The sequence below is a fragment of the Orbicella franksi genome, chromosome 8 (genome assembly GCF_964199315.1).
Source record: "Orbicella franksi chromosome 8, jaOrbFran1.1, whole genome shotgun sequence".
NCBI classification, from domain to species: Eukaryota; Metazoa; Cnidaria; class Anthozoa; order Scleractinia; family Merulinidae; genus Orbicella; species Orbicella franksi.
In genome coordinates, this window is record NC_138152.1 from 5,143,210 (window position 1) to 5,160,984 (window position 17,775).

A 17,775-nucleotide genomic window follows, 5' to 3' on the forward strand; every position below is an offset into this window, starting at 1 on the left:
CTTCCTTTGTCTTTCATTTTACAAAAGAAATATTGCGCTTTTGAAAGGGGACTGGTTACTAGTCAAAATGTAGGCTATCTCTTTTACTATTTTTTCACTATGTAGGGTTGCCACAAAGAAAAAAATTCTGCAATTTTGAACAGTCTAGTCAGAAATCAATCATATAGTTTGACTTTTAATGGGTCAAATCCGTTGCAAGATTTTTCCCGCCAAAAGAAAGTATATTTTTGACTCAAAACCAGACACCATTCAAAAGCGCAGACTTTTTTTTCTAAGGACAATTTTCCCGCCAAAAGACTTTTCCGAGTATTTTTCCAACATTTTTTTAGTCCCTTTTAAAAGCGCGATATCATTCACTGAGAAAATTTTCCCGCAAAAAGACTTGCCTGGTCTTTTTCGGAAATTTTTTTAGTCCCTTTTAAAAGCGCAATATCATTCACTGAGAAAATTTTCCCGCCAAAAGCCTTTTTTTTTCCGACTTTTTTTTCCCGGTCGCCTTCAAAGCGTATTTTTTTAAACTTCAAGACAATGATGTGGTCAAAAACGTTAGTTTTCTTTCCGACTAATTTCTCTTTCGCTTAGGGAAGCGGAAATTTTTAATCCGAGACAATTGTGTCGACGTTTTCCTCGGCTATCTAAAAAACAACATTTATCCCGGACTATTTTCTGCCACCAAACATTTTATTACAATCTGCTCTGCCTTGCTTCGCTCTTTGGTGATCCACTGAGCTTTCTGATGTTTCTCTTTGAATCTAGATGAAAAAATCAAATATAACTTCAGTGAGTCGCGAGTCATTTTCTGTACATACTGTTTTGAGTCAAACGGTTACAGTTTGCTACTCTCCTAGTTACAAGATACATGAATATCAGCTTGGTAAAATTACAATCCATGAGAAGATTAATATTCTACTGACTAGAATCGATGCTATTTTTGGCAATCTTCTTTTGTCCTTTAACAGTTGCAAAATTTATAACGCAACATCTATTCTTGGCATTTCATATTATCGTAACGCATTTAAAACAATATTGTGAGGTTTTGTACTAAATTTTAAAGCTATTGAATTACAACGTGAACTAGTGCCTGGTTAATATTGCGAATTTGATAGCCTTTGAATGTGGAAATCCTTTTTGATCAACAAAATCTCTTTAGAGCAACGAAAGAAATCATCGAGTTAAAGTTGCAGCGAAATCATGAGGACCCGAGGGGTTAATCTAGCCTTGTTACTGCAAAAGCCTCTTTACAGCAAAACAGTGAAAACTCATGAAAGCATTCTTCAGTATTCGCCAAATTGGTATTATAGATATCGCAGACGTGTAGAGCTTATGTATTTCAGAAAAAAAAAGAAATCAAGCGGTTGAGCCAAAACAAATTCTGCATGTGCCAGTTTCAACTGGATTAAAATTTTCGCAAAATACCTTTCCGAACTACAGTACATTGAACTGTCAAAAGGCAAACTTGCAAGGTTCATTTCTTGCGTATGTTGTTTTTTTTGGAGTAAATCACTCGTCCTTCAATCACTGAGAGGGGAACTTGAAAGGATTGTAACTTCTGATTCCAGATAAAATGATTTCATGTTCATTTGATTGCCCGCAACATATAGTCTTAAACTCTCTCAGTTCCAAGCTCAACAAAATCTCCTTACTTATTTCTAGACATCATTTCAGTGAATGGTTCGAAACCAGGAGTATCAGTACTAATAGTAATGTAATAATAATAAATTTATATAGCGCTAAAATTACAAAATACTCTAAAACGCTTTATAATGTAAGATTAAGATTACAGTGAAAATATAAGAAAAATGTGTCTAAACATAATACAATTTAAAACACATATTATAAAACTATGGCATGCTGTACGCTAATTTCAGAAAGTAAGTTTTTAACTTTGATTTAGAAACAGTGAGAGCTGGGCTTAGTCTTATTTCACGAGGAAGTTTGTTCTAGAGAAAAGGTCCAGAGTGTGCAAAGGCGCAATCACCAAATGTCCTGTGTTTGGTTCTGGTAACAGCGAGGAGGTTATGGTCTTGAGATCATGGTTATGGTCAGTAGTACATATGGTGTGAGCGACCTGGTGATGGAAGTTCTGAAAAGAACTGTTGTTGGTGACTGGCAATCCAATAACGTGGAAACTATTTTTCATTTAACTTATAACACTTCTCCTTCAATACTGAAGGCAATGCCTGCTCAGGTTGTTGAAAAATCATTCACCATTAACAGTTTATTCAAAACTGCCTTCACCCAGACGACCACACTGGGCAAAATAAACAATTTTACTATACATTTTGATAATTAACAGTGTCTGACACATACTTCTGGCATACACCAAATTTTAAATTTCATTATGTAATTGGGTAATCAGGTATCTTCCTTAAAATAGCAGTGCAGTACACTGTATATAACAACGCACTGGAATAAGATTGAAAGGCTGCAGTACAGGCGGATTAGCGGGCTCTAGCGCGATACACGAGCGCGCGCGAAGCGCGAGAACGAGCGCGAAGCGCGATGCGAGAAAAATCCGCCTGTAGTCACACCATTGTTTATGCTCTTCCAACCGTTCGCCTGGCGAACGGTTTTTGTTGATTGGTTGCTTTCACCCACGTGACGTCAGACGCGAGAAAAAACAAAATGTGTTTGACTCGGATGACAGGCCTACACGGACTCCTACGGCTCGTGACATTTCTACATTTGACGTTCTCTCATAAATTCCAGCCTCTCAACCTTTTATTTCGCTCTTCACTTGTTTTTGAAGGGCACTTAATGTTGTGTTATCAGGATGAGTTTTTAAAAGTAGAGTAGAGCCGATAGACTGTTAGAGGTCAGAGCTCTGCATAGTTTCAGTTTGACACCTCTGTAATTTGCCATGTGCCGAGTAGTGTGGTTTGTCTTGCCTCATTTCTATTGTAGAAATGTATGTTTATTGCAGAAATGTATCTCTTTAAATATTCGCTCCGGAGGGACAAAATCGGTGAGCATCAATGTTGACTACTAGCATTCTATATTGTGATGCCGTGCCCGGTTGTTAGATTAAAACTGTTAAGCTATATGGCTTTTCACCACGGATCATATTTAGCTTTGTCCGGCGTCGCCAGAGACTGCTGTAGTCAAGGAGATCCGTTCTGTGTCGTCAAAGTTGTTTCTTCCATCCTGAATTTGTTTAAGCTTTTCGTCTCCTGAGCTCGATGTTTAGGTTTTTACCTCCTTTGTTCGTTCTGGCACAACATGACTTAAATTTAGCTAAATTTAGATGTTCACGTCTGTTGACTGTTTTGCGTCATGTATACATTTGTAAATTGGTTATTTGAATTGCTTTGTTCTCTCTCATTCTTTCATGCTAATCATTTCAAGGGGACGGTAGAGCATAAACAATGGTGTGACTACAGGCGGATTTTTCTCGCCTCTCGCTTCGCGTGCGCTTGTGTATCGCGCTAGAGCCCGCTATACGCCTGTACTGCAGGCTATTGAAAACATGACCATGAGAAGAGCCCCATGTATGAGGGGTGGGTTCTCTTACATCATCCTTTCTTGATTTCCATGAAAAAAATGTTCTGGATATAAAATGGTGCACGCAAGGGGCTCCTGTGCAAGCTCAACCAAAACAGAGACAATCGTAGCCAATCAGATCAGTCCCTGAGCCCAGCCACGCCGCCTCCGCCCCCCTACCCGCCCCCTTGTCCGCCGCTCTTCTCCAACAACAACAACAAAGAAAAACAAAAAACGAAAACAAAAAAACGTCTGATCGCTGAGTGAGGTTATATCTTTGTGGGGATATCCTTCACCTAGTTGGAATTTTGTGATCTTATTTGAGAGCAAAGCGTACAAAAATTCATATACTTCCTCAATATTTCCTTAAAATTTAGTTTCAACATGTTTCCAAATTTAAGGTAGCAGTACAAGAGTAAAGAGATTATTTTTCATTTGTACTAGGTGAACCTTTTTACCGTCTTAGCTCAATTTGTTGATTCTCCTTACTGACTGCAATATTTGTTCTATGTTATTCCACATAATTTCAGGATACATGTACATGAACATTAAGACAATGTCTCATTCAACTTTTTCCTTTAGAAAAAAATACGAACTAAATAATTAATTTCTTTTTGTTGCATTAAAAAACGGTTCAAGGTTTTGCGGTTACCTTAATTCCACTACATGTGATTTCTCACATTCCAAATTTAAAAACATTTAACCTATCCTTCTGAGTTTTTATTTTCATATGATAATAAGACGCAGTAAGAACTTTCAGTATCACAGAGCTACAATCTGTAGTTCCAGAAAATATCCATACCTCCCCCACGGAAGGGATTTTTTCTAACACCTCCCCACCCCTCTGGAAATTCCAGTTAAGCTTCATACATCTCTTTAAATTTTTTGGTCTTCCAGAACCCCCACCCCCGAAGAAATTCCAATGCCTTCTGTGGGGGGAGTATGGATATTTTCTGGAACTGCACAATGGGCAACAAAAGTGTTGAGACACTTTGCAGTGAAGTTCGATTTTCGAACGTCTTGGAAACATTTCCCCCCCTTCCCCCCCAAACAATGCCGATTTGTCTATTTCTTAGACAGCACAGACTATAGCTCCTACACAACATTGAATTGGGAGGCAGAGGGTATCAGAGAAATAATGCTAGAAGCAAATTAAATAGCTGTCACAAATTTTTGCATCTGGCCTTTAAATCAAGTATTAATTTATTATCATTGCACACCATGTATACTTTGTAAAACCACTACAGCTGGTCTTGGCATCTGTCTGGGCTTTCAGCCGCCTGTTTGTTTTCGTTGGGTTGTGTTTGGGTGTTTATTTGCTTTACGTTCATTTGGCTGGTCATTCCTCGGCCGTTCATTCAGTTCTTGTTGTTTGAACTGGGTTATCTGTCTCATATTCATACAGTTGTACTCATATAAAGTTCCAGAAATGAATATATCAATGTCTAGCGAGTGCTGTACAGCTGTAGCTTCTGTGTTTTAATAGCGGGAAAGGTATCCCCACAGTGATCGTGGAAGTTTTTCCTTCATTTTAAACAGACTAAACAAATGATTATTATTCCCAATACATTGTATACGTATCTATGCTTCGCAAAACTACTACTGACTAGATTTAGATAAAAATAATAAAATTATACTAAAATTAACTGGTCCATGCTGAACATTATTGTTACCAACATTGGTAACTTCCTTTACTTGGAAAACAACGGAAATTGAAATGATGGCCATATCGCCAAAATTAAATGGCATACACCGTAAAAGTACATAGATGACAAAACATGGATGGTCTGTGCCTCTTCGATAAAAGCAAATATTTTTAAAGTAGTCTCCAAGCAAGATTATAATACATGTAAATTAACTGCCATGTGGTTAAATTTCAAAATCAATATACACGGTTGGTCAGATTAATTTCTTAGCTTTGACATTACATGATTATGTACGTTTAAGGGACTTTCCATTCCCAGCTCATTTCAAGTGAACAAACTTGTCACAACTGGAACGTCACGAAAAATTCACATAACAACATCTGACGCAACTGAACACCACAAAAAATTTCCTCCCATTTTAAATTCATAACTCTCCCCGAAGACAGTTTGCAAGTGATTACTGTTGGTGTTCCCTTTGCCGAGCACCATATTGTATCTGGAATAAGCCAGAAATATGCTGACAGAAGTTTGTAATTAATCTTTGCATGAAATAATTTTATAATTCTCATTCCAAAGGTCTACAGGCAAGCAAGTGAAAGCCACCGGAGTGAACCATCTTACTGCCAATTAATTCAGGTGCCTGAGTTTCAAAGGCTATGGATAATTCCCATATCATTTCTGGCAAATAATCACCAAGAAATTACAAATCCTGTTTCACCACAAACCATGATATACTTGCTTACAATAAAGGTCTGTTAAATTATGCAGTGAAAGTACTGTTAAGACAGCCTTGCATAAGGAAAAAAGATTAGTCCTTTGATCACAGGTTCTTGGCTCCAATATTGATACAGTAAATTTAAATAGTTTCCCAGAAGAATTTAGAAGATGATGGAACATGGAGTCCTCAGAAAAAAAAACAAACTAACAAAAATGCACTGGAAAATATACATTTTACTAAAAAGAGAAATTTCATGAAACTGTACTCACCATTTCCTATGATGGAGATAAGGTGCTTCCCTGTTCCAATCTTTTTTGTTAGTTACTGGAACTATCCCTAACCCGACCATTGTTAATGGCATCAGTCATCCAGAAACTGTTGGAAAACCAAAAAATACAGTCAAGTAAATCAGTCCTCTCTAGCTTGTTATAGAGATGACAATGTTATACTAAGGAAATGAACAGAATCCCACTCCAATATTTCAGGCAGCTGACCAATAAGAGGGTCGTACAGGGTATTCTCATGATGCGTGATTAGCTGATTTTATTTTCCGTGAAACGTGAACTTAGGAAATTATTCTTCGCGACTCCTGACCTGAAGATTTTGCGTGACCTGTGAAGAACCTGAATTATTAACTGATATTCGTGATTTTACCATTCTATTCTACGTGATTTTCAGATGCAAGTCCTCCAAATAATTAGAGTCGTCTATCGAGAGTGACTTAAGTATGCGATTTGCAATATGGAGCCTTGACTTGGCCATTCGCGACTTTACTTTCTTCAAACACTGCCTCTAGTGTAAGAACAGGTCATTAAAAAGTGTATCTTACTTGCTTATTTTCGTGATTTGGGAAAACAAAACTTTTACAGTATATCCGCGATCCGTGATCCTAGGTAGGTAGGTAAAACTTTATTTATGCAGGGTGACCCATTCAGCACAGTGGCTGGTATCCAGAGGGGCCCTGCCCTCCTCTATTTTTTCCATTCGTGACCCATGCCAGAGACCCCCTGTAAGACCCTCTAGTAACTGCATTATTGTTGCAGGACAAAACATATATACATGTATAACAGGGACAGGAATCAGAAATCTTAAACCAATTGAAAGTACATTGACTTTATAACTGCTTATTTGGAAATGCTATAAAGAGGGCATATTTTCCCTGTAAACTACATGTATAAAGTAACACAGCATTGAGAAGGGAAAATGCACTTCAATTCACTGATTAGAGCAAGAAAACAATTACCACCCTGTATAAGATCAAATTTATAGCTGAAATTTCAAAAACAGCAACAGTAAATTATTCAGGGTTTGTACCCTTTTTAAGAAACAAATTTCCAGTACTTTTCCAGGACTTTTCCAGGACTCAGATTGATTTTTCCAGGACTCTAAAATTTACATTAACCCTTTCACTCCCAAGATCTCAATGTTAATTCTCCTTACTGTCTGGCATACATTTCATATTTTTTACTTGAGTTTAACAGATTCCCAGAACTTTCCAGGACCATTAACCCTTTTCCAGGACTTTCCAGTCCTGGAAAATGCAACAGTAATATTCCAGGACTTTCCAGGTTTTCCAGGACCCGTACAAACCCTGTTATTTTCTTATTCAAGATACCAGTATTAATTAAACTTACAGTATTTACATGTTAAAGCAAAAGATTCCAAAACAATTCAGTTCTTGAAGCGAGTAGCCACTTCAAGCCTACTGAAAATTAACTATGTTGCTTTGTCCCACCCAAAAGGCAGTCTACGGAAATTTCATCCAGTTGTGGGGCCACGAATTTCAAGTACAAGGTAAATCCGCGAAATCCCGCCAAATTCACAAAAACATGCCAAATACCACAAAATTGATCACTGGGAATCTAACCAAGTGCATGTCATTACAACATATTTGAAACTTAACATGGCTGTTGGGGCTGTTTACTTCCCAAAGACTTACAAGTTTATCGTGAAACTTCACCACTGCAATAAGTAAACAACATCCCCAAACTACCAGGCATTCTTAGATAATAACTGTTGCCAAAAATTGGGCAGTGGGCACGATGTAAAAAGTTTTGCCATTGGCAAATTTCTTGAGCATATTGTTGTTAAAATTTATGATCTCTGTTAAAAAGAACCTCGTGGTCAAACAAATGGCAAACACATATGATAGTCCAAATGAGATGCCCAAATTTTCCTGCAAAATTGCCGGTTATAGAAAGGCAACACTTAATACAGGTAGTCGGTATTAACGCTCATCACCACCCCCCCCCCCCCCCCCAAAATGGTAAAATTACCGTAAAAATTGTAAAAATGTTCATCAAAGCAATGCAAAGCCGATCACTTTCCAGCAAAATTTGCTCAGGAAATTCCCACAAAATCAGCCATTTTTTGGCGATCCTTTCTCAGCAAAAATTGCCTTGAAAATTCCCCCAATTTCTCACAAAATCAGCCCTTTTATCTGCGAATTTGTCTTTGAAAATCCCGCAAAATTTAACTTTTTCTTCCGCGACCTATCAGAAGCCCTGAAAAGGAGTGAAAACAAGCTGCTTTAACAAAGGAGAGCCTCCAAGACTTTTCAGAACAATTTCCTCAGCCCCACTAGCCTTTGTGCTATAAACATTGCCGACGGTAAATAAAGGTTATTTACATGACTGTATTTCTTTTCTTCTAAGAAAATTCAAACATTTAACAGTCTCTCAGGAATACTCATTTTACTAAAAAAAAAAAAAAGAAAACTGTACTCACCATATGCTGTCAAGATACTGTTAACTTCTCTCTCAATCTTTTAGTTTTGACATTATTAATGAAGTAATTTATCCAGAAACTGTTGGAGAAATAAATATAACAAAATATAATTAAATTCCATCCTTTCCAGCTAAGAATTAGACAGGACAATGGTAACCTTTGTTTATCAATTGATAAACACACACGTAGCAATTGGACAGAGCCATGCATGTTGTAGGACCAAAATTTCTGGCAACTGACGCAACTGCATAAAGTTGCGGGTAAAAAAAAAAAAAAACAATCTAGCCTGTTATGTACTTTAAAGATTAGCCCTTTTCACAGTTAACTTTTCTCCTAAAATATAACCTAACACGTGTACAACACAATTTTAGGCAGTTTCGTAGTTTCAGCCCAAAATTGCCTCAAATCCGCCTTGGATTACATTGCAATGCAAATGAGAAAAACTAACTGTGACAAGGACTATCTCAAGTCTTTACTTTGTACTGACAACTGATGGTGGAAGCTTGATGAATGTTAAAGTACCTTTACAGTCTGTTTTATATGGAGTAAAATACATGTAAGGTTGTCCTTGAGTATCAAAGTCTCTTATTTCCTGCCTAGCCCAAGTTGGGATATCACCATTTAAACTAAAGTAAGATGTTTTGGTAGGTCATATTCATCACCCACTGTAAATAAGGGATAATCATCATGATTGAACCTTTAAAAGTACTACAGTAATTAACATAGTGGAGGTGTTATTTGGGTTGTTGCACAGCACTTCTGTTTTCTCTCTAGAGAGAAGCATTGTGTGACGACACTAGTAACCATAGGAAGGAGACTATATTGATATTCGATGTATGGAAATAATTTATACTAACTAGTGTTATGAGAAGAAACTATTCACCTGTAATGCAATAGAACACAACTTAAGGAGGCTTTTCCCCAATCGTTTGCAACTTGTTCCATTATTATGAATCATCGACAAACTGTTGAAAGAAGTACATGTATTCTAGTAAATACAGTGTACATTGCATTCTCAATTGCTGATGATATTGAAAATCCAAGGAAAAATAAAAAATGAAATTAAGAAAATTTGAAAACATTGCAGTTGCAGAGTACCTGCTGAAATTCTTGTAATCTGCAATGGCCACTTTCCTCTATGAGATGCCCCTGCAGGGAATCATGGTGCAGTCGAACCCCTATTAGGCGGCCACCTATTAAACAGCCACCCCTATTTGGCAGCCAGTAATCAGTCCCGATGAGGGCTTCTCTATTGTTTTCACCTTTATTTAGTGGCCAGGGGCCTGTTCTTCAAAGCTCCTGAAAAGTTTTCGCACCTGAAAAGCTGTTGCAAAATCTCAAACCTTATGACTACAGAGCTGTTTTATGCACATATTCTTAAGATGAACAGAGGATCCCTTCATACAGGAAGTTTAAGGCGTATACACCTCTCTGTCTCTAAATACCAATTAACTAAAAATGGCTTTGCGGGCCTGAAAAGTTTCCAGGGCTTTCAAGAAACAGGCCCCTGTCCTCTTAAAGCAGCCACTATCCATTTTCCCAAGGGTGTCTGTTTACTAGGGGTTCAACTGTAGTTGAATATCCAGTCCCAGATGATGAATACATTACCATGACACAGCAGCATCTCATAGAGGGAATTAGCCATTCAGAATATAAAAGTCCACAAAACAGAACTAAATTATATTGGTTGCCACCTATGTCGTAAGACAAAATAGAAATAGTACAGTAGATTAAAAAAAATTAAAGGAAGACGATGTGTGTGAATAAATTTTACAGCTTTAAAAATGAAATAATTTTCCAGTATGAACCAACAGAGGGCAGGGCAATTGACAAACTGAACCTGGCTCATAATTATAGTGGTGTATTTGTTCTCTATAGAAAAAGCAAATGTCAGAGCCTTACATCTCTGGGGTTGGGGGAGGAGGGTTAGGTTGCATGCAATTAAATTGAGCGCACCCTCTAAAAAACCACAGAATACCTCTAAACATCGCAAACCTTTAATGAACAATGCTGTTAGTACAGGGAAGAATTGCGCAAAAATAAGAATTTCGAATGTACATGTGCCTAAAATTGCCATTTCGCAAGGCGTTTACGGTAAAATGTACAACCACCATCTTCTTTGACTTTTGTACAAGTAGTTCTACACCAAAATAAGTTTCCCACCCTTGATTATTTAATACGCACAACTGAACAAATAAAAGGTCACATTAATTCAGGCCCAGCACGAGAAAGGAAACCATCCACATGCTACTAAATCAGTGGCGTTTCAGAGAGTTTTGAAGGCCATTCGCTTGCTAACCTTACCTCGAGATTTCTCTTACAACCAGCATTTCCAGTGGATACAAATTCGAATAAAAAATACAATCTTGTGTTCAAAGCGAAAGGTTCTTCTTAAACTTACTTAGCTTGTGAATTCCTCAAAATTTTCAACTCTACGTGCAACACAGACGCTTGAAATCCTAATCCATGGACCTGTCGAATCATTGACCTTGCTTGTTTTGCTTGCTTACACGTGATGAATAAATAGCAGGCATATTTTGCACTGGGAAACCGCTGGCAAAAAAAATTATTAATAACCTATATACTCGTCAGGGGTTCTTACATAATGTAGTTTTAAAAACAGTCTTCTTGCAAGGTCAGCGAGGAGCATGCGCCTCTTTTCCGGAAAATTGCTATTCCATTTGACTTTCAACCAAAATTTCCGGATTTTTTGGCGAAATAGTAAGCACCTTCTACAATTTCCAGAAAAAAAAACCAGTGCCCAGTGTAAAATGTTCCAACTTTTCAATGCAAAAGAACAAAAAAGCAGAGTAAAACCGCGCCCCGGAATCATGTTTTGTTTTACTTTGGTTTTAAACTCTGACTGAACTGTTAGGATAAAGAAGCAAGTCACACGAAAAAGTTGAAGGTCCAGAGGACACTTCGTCTCGGGAGGCGGGGGGCGGGAGAACTTCCAGAAAATTTGGATGGGGTGTGCGGCCCGCTTTAACAAAACCATTATCCTCTTCATGACCAAAATCTGCGATTTCCATACCTGACCAAAAATTCGATATCCTTTTTATGACCTGACCCATACCCTGTTTCAGACCTGCCTTATAATTATTTGCCTAGTTCACACCGATATTAAACGCGTTGTGAAGGGCTTTTGTTGATGGTCTTATTAATAGCTTCTTCTAAAAAACAAGGACACTTTTCGAGTTAACAAAAAAACGGAGATATAAAATCGTAAAAACTATGCTAATTAAGATGAGATATTCAAACTACCGTTACGGTAATGTTTTTGGTTCCACTTACTCGATGAACTGTTATCTATGGGCTAAAAGAAATCACTGGGTCGCTTATATCCATTTTTTATCAGCCTGTTATAAAAACCGCCCTTTCTTGTATTTTAGAGTTTGGGATATTGACCTGTTAGCTATTTTAAGGAGCGAATAACGTACCTCGTTTAAGAGCTGGAGAGAGAAGCTCAGGAAAAAAGTGAATTAGCACTTTTCTCAATCGTCTTCTTTTTTGGGTCCCGATCCTCTCGGTGGAGAGGATCGCGAGCGTACCGAAACACCGCCACGACTGGAGACTGAACCTACAAAAAAGAACGCCTGAACGCAGGTTAGAACGGAGCGTTACTAATATGTGTGCAAGGAAAGCATGCGAAGCATACGAGAAAGGATCCCTAAACAAACAAAAAGGCAAAGTACAAGCTAATTGAGCTAACATAGGCTGACAAGAGTGCTCTTCATCTCCGCTTTTAAGTCTTTCAACGTTAAAAAGTGGAAGGCAGAGGCGAATCAAGGGGAAGGGTGGGGTGAGTTGCAACTCCTCTCCCTCACCCTCCTCACCACTTTTGAGGATCTTTTTTTTTTTGTTATTTATTTGACTCATCATAAAAATAATAGAATACAAATAGTGTTAAACGTAGTTTTTGATACTTACAACAACTGACTGATCGTCAAGTTAGGAAAAGATAATGAATATTTCGCGACTGCTTTATTAGTGCATTACTGTTTTTCGGGAAACTCCAGATTTTATCAACCTCGTTCCCATGGCCTTTTCCCTTGCTTGGCCTGGGCCCCAAAAAAGGGGGAAAGCCATGGGAACAAGGCTGCAGATTTAACACCATGCGTATGCCTTCACAAATGTGTCAGGAATGCTGGAAATAGTGTTTTAGAGGGTAAAATCGGAAATATCACGGGGGGGGGGGGCATGGCCCCGCCCGGATCCCCATCGAAGCTGACGCCTGCAGCCATTTTTTCCCCAGTATAACTTTTGCACTATAAAAGGGAAAAGAAATCCACGGCACTGAACAAAACACAAACGTCTTAACAATCGTTTAGTTAGACTTTGTGAACGGCATCAGAATAAATGCGCGAGGGCTATAAAAATACTAAACGCTCTAAGAGCGTTTACTCGGGTTTCGTACCACAGTATCAAATCGTACTTTACGAAAACGCGTATTGGACACAATAAAAGCAAACTAAAGAATCAGGACATTTTAGCACAAGAGTTCCGCTTGGATATTTACTATTCAAGTTGCTTCGTTTAGTATCCTCCTCATCCTATCGCAAGTTGTGAATTTAAACCATTTTGGTTCAAGAATGAAGCACAGCTGTCTACGCATTGATGGGGAAGTTGTTTGCAAAGAATTTTCGAGGTATTTTTACAACTTATGGCGATTACTTTGTACATGCTAGCAGAAATTGTACGAAGTTTGTTTACTGGTCGCGGCGAATTGTGTAGCTAAACATCTCTGTCGTGTTGCGATCTTAAACCCTTTTCAAGAGTCATATCTTCTTTGGAGAGAGCATAATCCCTTTCGAGGGAGCCAAAACGAATCATGATAAACTCCTTCGCGAAAACAACAGTCCTGTGATTAGGCTCAAATTGCATTGCACATAATTTGCATAAACTTTCAAGTTGTGTGTTTTGCGGATAACTTCCAAGAATTTTGCGACCCTTAACGCAGTTTATGAAGAAATATTCAAGCTACAAATTTTTATTAAATCAAGGCAAGAGTATTTTTTAAAAAGGACTCTCATTTATAAGGGAAGATGCGGCATTCTGTTCTGCTATTTATTTTGGTTTCATTCTTGTCTAGTTCATGTCACGCAACATGATTTTGTTTTGCGGTCAGAGAGTCGTCAGACACTATTAGTATTAGTATTTGAACTACTAGTGAAATAACTGGCTAAACTATCGTCAATGCAGACTTTCCTTAGGACTTGGCAAGAACATTGGTTCGTCAATACTCCCGCACAATTCCCCGCACAATCGAACGTTTAATTCTCCCTCACAATGTGCCTCCAGATTCACACGTTATTTTTTTTCCTGCACCCTGCTTGAAAGCCAACTAACTTGGAGGTAAGATATTTAACTTAAGTTACCGAAAGTCTTATCTTTACAACATTGGAGATCGACATATTTCGCGCGGTGCAAGAAGCAAGTCACATGTTTTTAATTAGCTACGAGTTCAAAAACGTTTTCGTATTTAGCTCGTTTTATTGCAATATGATTTCTTTTACTGCAATGTTCTAAATAATAACAGCAGTAGCCACATACCGTCATTTGACTGCCTATTTTTTGCCAGTGTTTTCGTAGATTGAACTCATACCGCAATCGGCTCAGTTAACTGTTAACTCACGAGAACGTTTCGAGCGTGAACTTTGCTTACCTGGCTGCCTTTCAAGCAATATAATTCGTGGACCGACCCTTTCTGAAAACGATCGACATCTTTGTATGAGAGATGAACGTATAAGGCGCGATTCTTGCCAAAACGTTCTTCGCAAAACACCGCATTCGGTCACAAAGAGCGAGCAATGTCGCGTCTCTCGTCCCCAGTTTCCATGGTCTACGCATGGAACGCCTACGACCGTGGCCCACCCTTTTGGCGACCAAAACGCTAGCATTTTAAGACTCGGGCTTTCCCACGGAAGCCCAAGTAATAAGGGGAAACTTCACTTTATAACGATTCGATACTGTAAGATTTTTAAATCTTACAGGATTAAAAACATGTAAGGGTATAAAGTGGTTTAATAGAAATTTGAGGAAATAAAAGAGGTATAGCTGGTTTTCACATGACGTCACCAAAATTCGAACTACAAAACTATTGATCTTCCTGAGATTTTACTTAAATGATGTATAAGAGCAGCGGAAAACTAATATTCATACAAATTTTCGCGCCGAATGGGTTCTTGGTTTTGTGATACACTACGCTTGAATTTCTAAGATTTTGCGTGACGCGCCATTTACATGACGGCCTAGAGAGCTGTTATGATTGTTAAAAACGTGACTTATTTCGGGGAACTTGGCTATCTGAACAGTTCATGTTTTAGAAAAAGTATTATTTTAATGTTTTAGAGTTCCTCGAGGGATAAATTCACGTTCTTGTAGCAAAACTCAGTGACAGATGTTTCTGCTGGTTTCCGGCCGCCATGTTGGTGCCCATACGGATGGGCACCAGCATGGCGTCTCCATACAAATCTCTATAAATTTGGGTAAAAAATTTCTCCGCATATCTCGCATAAGAAAAATTGCTGTGACCAGAATTTTGGCGAGAGTCTTTGCATAATTACCTTCTTTCATTTCCCAGATTCTGGACTTTATCTATCGACCGATTTTGATTTTGATTTTGATCTATTTTAAATTGCGTGACACTGAAAACCAGCAAAACGTTAACTGTAAACTCTTTTGTACAATACTTCAACATTTGTTTTTCCGTCCTCTAATTACTGCTTGCTAAGGTTTTCGACCTTTGAGCGATACAAACGGTACAAACGCTGATGAATAACTGGAAAAACCAGCTGAATTCCGAAACTGAGTGAAATTAAAAAAAAAAAATACCTTGAAATCTGAAAGCCAACATCCGGCGAAATCAGACGTCAGTTAGTGAAACAGAAAGCTACAACCTCATGGCCAAAAAATAGAATATCGAAAGTGGATTTGGAAAACGAAATCTAAACGTCAAATGCGAATATATAGCTGTCAATGTCGAGAGTAAGAAATCCTGAAAATAGAATAAAGCCTATAGATTTCAAAATTAAGCGGCGACGTTCTAAATTCCATTTGTCGGTAGAGGAACACTGATTTCTTAGCTTATTGCAGAAAACAAGAAAACGCCTCACTTTGGTAAGTCATATTAATTAGATGTTACATATTAGCAATACTATTCACATACATCAATAGTAAACACATGGAAAGGAATTCTCATACACAGCAAGTGCCATTTCATTTCGGAACGAACACGGAAAGTTCGCATAACAAACTTCACAGAAATAAAAACGAATTACCGATAAGCTATCATTCAAAAAACGGAATATTTAGAGACTTCTACATCAGATTCTTAATGCATTTTAGGATAGGACATAATTTGGTCAGTTGTATAATTTTTCAATGTATTTCAGTTATTCAGAACGTCCAAAGACTAGTTTTCCCCAACTGATTGATTGGTTCTGGTTTTAACATGTACAGGTCGAGTTGAGAAGAAAATTGTCACAAGCCCTTTGAAACTGAACTATATTCCTTTAACATCGAAATTTCAACTGTGAATAATTTCATCACATCTTATGAAAAAAGGTAAGTTTCCTTATTTCCTAAAAAAAAATTAACTTGTGCGAAGCTTTCAGACTCTGCCGTTCTTGTTCTGATTGTAAAATTTGATACACTCCATTTAGTCCTTGTCTTTGTCGGATAATTTAATTGCCAAGCGTATGCACTAAATGTATGAATCGGTTATTTGCAGGTTCAGTATTTTGGAAAAGTTTAACCAGGAAGTTCAAGAGTTGCTATTTTGGATCAAAAACCTGTAAGTAAGCTGCAATTGGAATTGAAATCAATCTGATTAAGAAAAAATTGAAAACTAAACTACAAATCTTCAAGAAAATCAAAATCTAAAGCTGAAAGGCCCATATTTATAAAACTTAGAAATGTCTACAGCTGACAAAATTCTACATTATTCCACTAGGCTGCAAAGAGACAAAGATCGCTTAGCTCACAGTCACTCCAGGAAAGAGATTTCAAAGAAACAAAGGCAACAGAAGTACTCCATTGCAAGTAAGTCGCTTTTTACCTGCATGTGATAATATCCCCGATATTGTCATGCATCAAGCCAAAAAAGAGTAGGCTCTTAATTCAGTCTTAAGGGTGCTCTATTTCCTTTCAAACAATTGATACAGTCAGAAGTCTAGTATGATAAAATTGTGATATAGTATAATACAGATTTCCTGATAATATTGGCAGATTTGCAATTACGAGTACGATTACTCCATGAATTGTACGACACGAGGTCCAATTACTAATTAATCGTATCTATAATAACTTTCGGAATTGAGAACTTCTGCTGCGCTTTTATAAGTTTTGAAAACTGCAGGAAGCACTGCGGGGAAAGCCATTAAAGCAAGCGTAATTGACGTGCGAATTACGGGGTATCCAATTAGAAAACGGTTGGACGCCCACGTGATCGCGTGATACATGACAAAAGGCGCACGGAAAACCAATCACGATAGAGAATTTTGTTATAGATACGATTAAGCTAGTATTATGGCATAATGTTCCTGAGTTGTCGAGATAACGAACATTTTTATGCATTTCCTTTTAAATTTTCAGACGGGATATAATAATTGAATGAATAGGAAGGTACTGATATGACTAATAAAATCTAGTTACAACTTGAAGACAGTCATATTAATTGCTGCCCCAAAGAAGAACACCCCGATATGGTACCTATTTGCCATATATTGTAATTTTCTCAAGATTATTTTCGTAGTACTTGGTTATGGAAAACGCGCGCCACTTGGAGCAGAGTTCAGTTTCTATCTGCATGCTCTGTAATTATCCTAAAATTTTTAACACAAAGGAAACACTTTCGAAAAATTATTGCATCCCTGAAAACGGAAATTTAACAATAACTGCATCTCCTGATATTTAGATATGAAAAGACAACTATGAAACGAGCCTGCCATGATGTCGGTAAATAAACATCTGGTTGAACTATCTTTTTGTCGGTCACCACGTCATGGCAGACGATCAACATGGATTTTCCTCAAAGTTGTTAATTTTCTTTTGTAATTGACAAGCTCTTTTTTAAGAAAAAAAAAATTGCGATGGCCGATGGCGATTGCTAAGCGGACATTTCATATGCTTGTTTTCTCTTATAGTTTGTTGGTCAAGTTCGCTCGTGAAGTCCAAGATTTGTTACTTTGGGTCAAAACAGTA

General features: G+C 37.7%; 1 long non-coding RNA gene across 3 annotated transcripts; it reads right to left on the reverse strand.

The window, feature by feature from the left end:
• Nucleotides 1–11: 11 nt before the first annotated feature.
• LOC145494943 (uncharacterized) lies at nucleotides 12–14,648 on the reverse strand. 3 transcript variants are annotated; one of them, XR_014050348.1, is made up of 5 exons: nucleotides 14,237–14,648; nucleotides 9,455–9,720; nucleotides 8,572–8,650; nucleotides 6,114–6,219; nucleotides 12–752 (listed from the first exon to the last, which is right to left on the reverse strand). It is a non-coding gene; the product is annotated as an uncharacterized LOC145494943 (long non-coding RNA). The 3 variants fall into 3 exon arrangements; XR_014050346.1 differs by lacking the exon at nucleotides 14,237–14,648 and adding an exon at nucleotides 10,973–11,067 and having other exon boundaries at nucleotides 9,455–9,536; XR_014050347.1 differs by lacking the exon at nucleotides 14,237–14,648 and adding an exon at nucleotides 10,876–11,067 and having other exon boundaries at nucleotides 9,455–9,536.
• Between the last annotated feature and the right edge of the window lie 3,127 nt (nucleotides 14,649–17,775).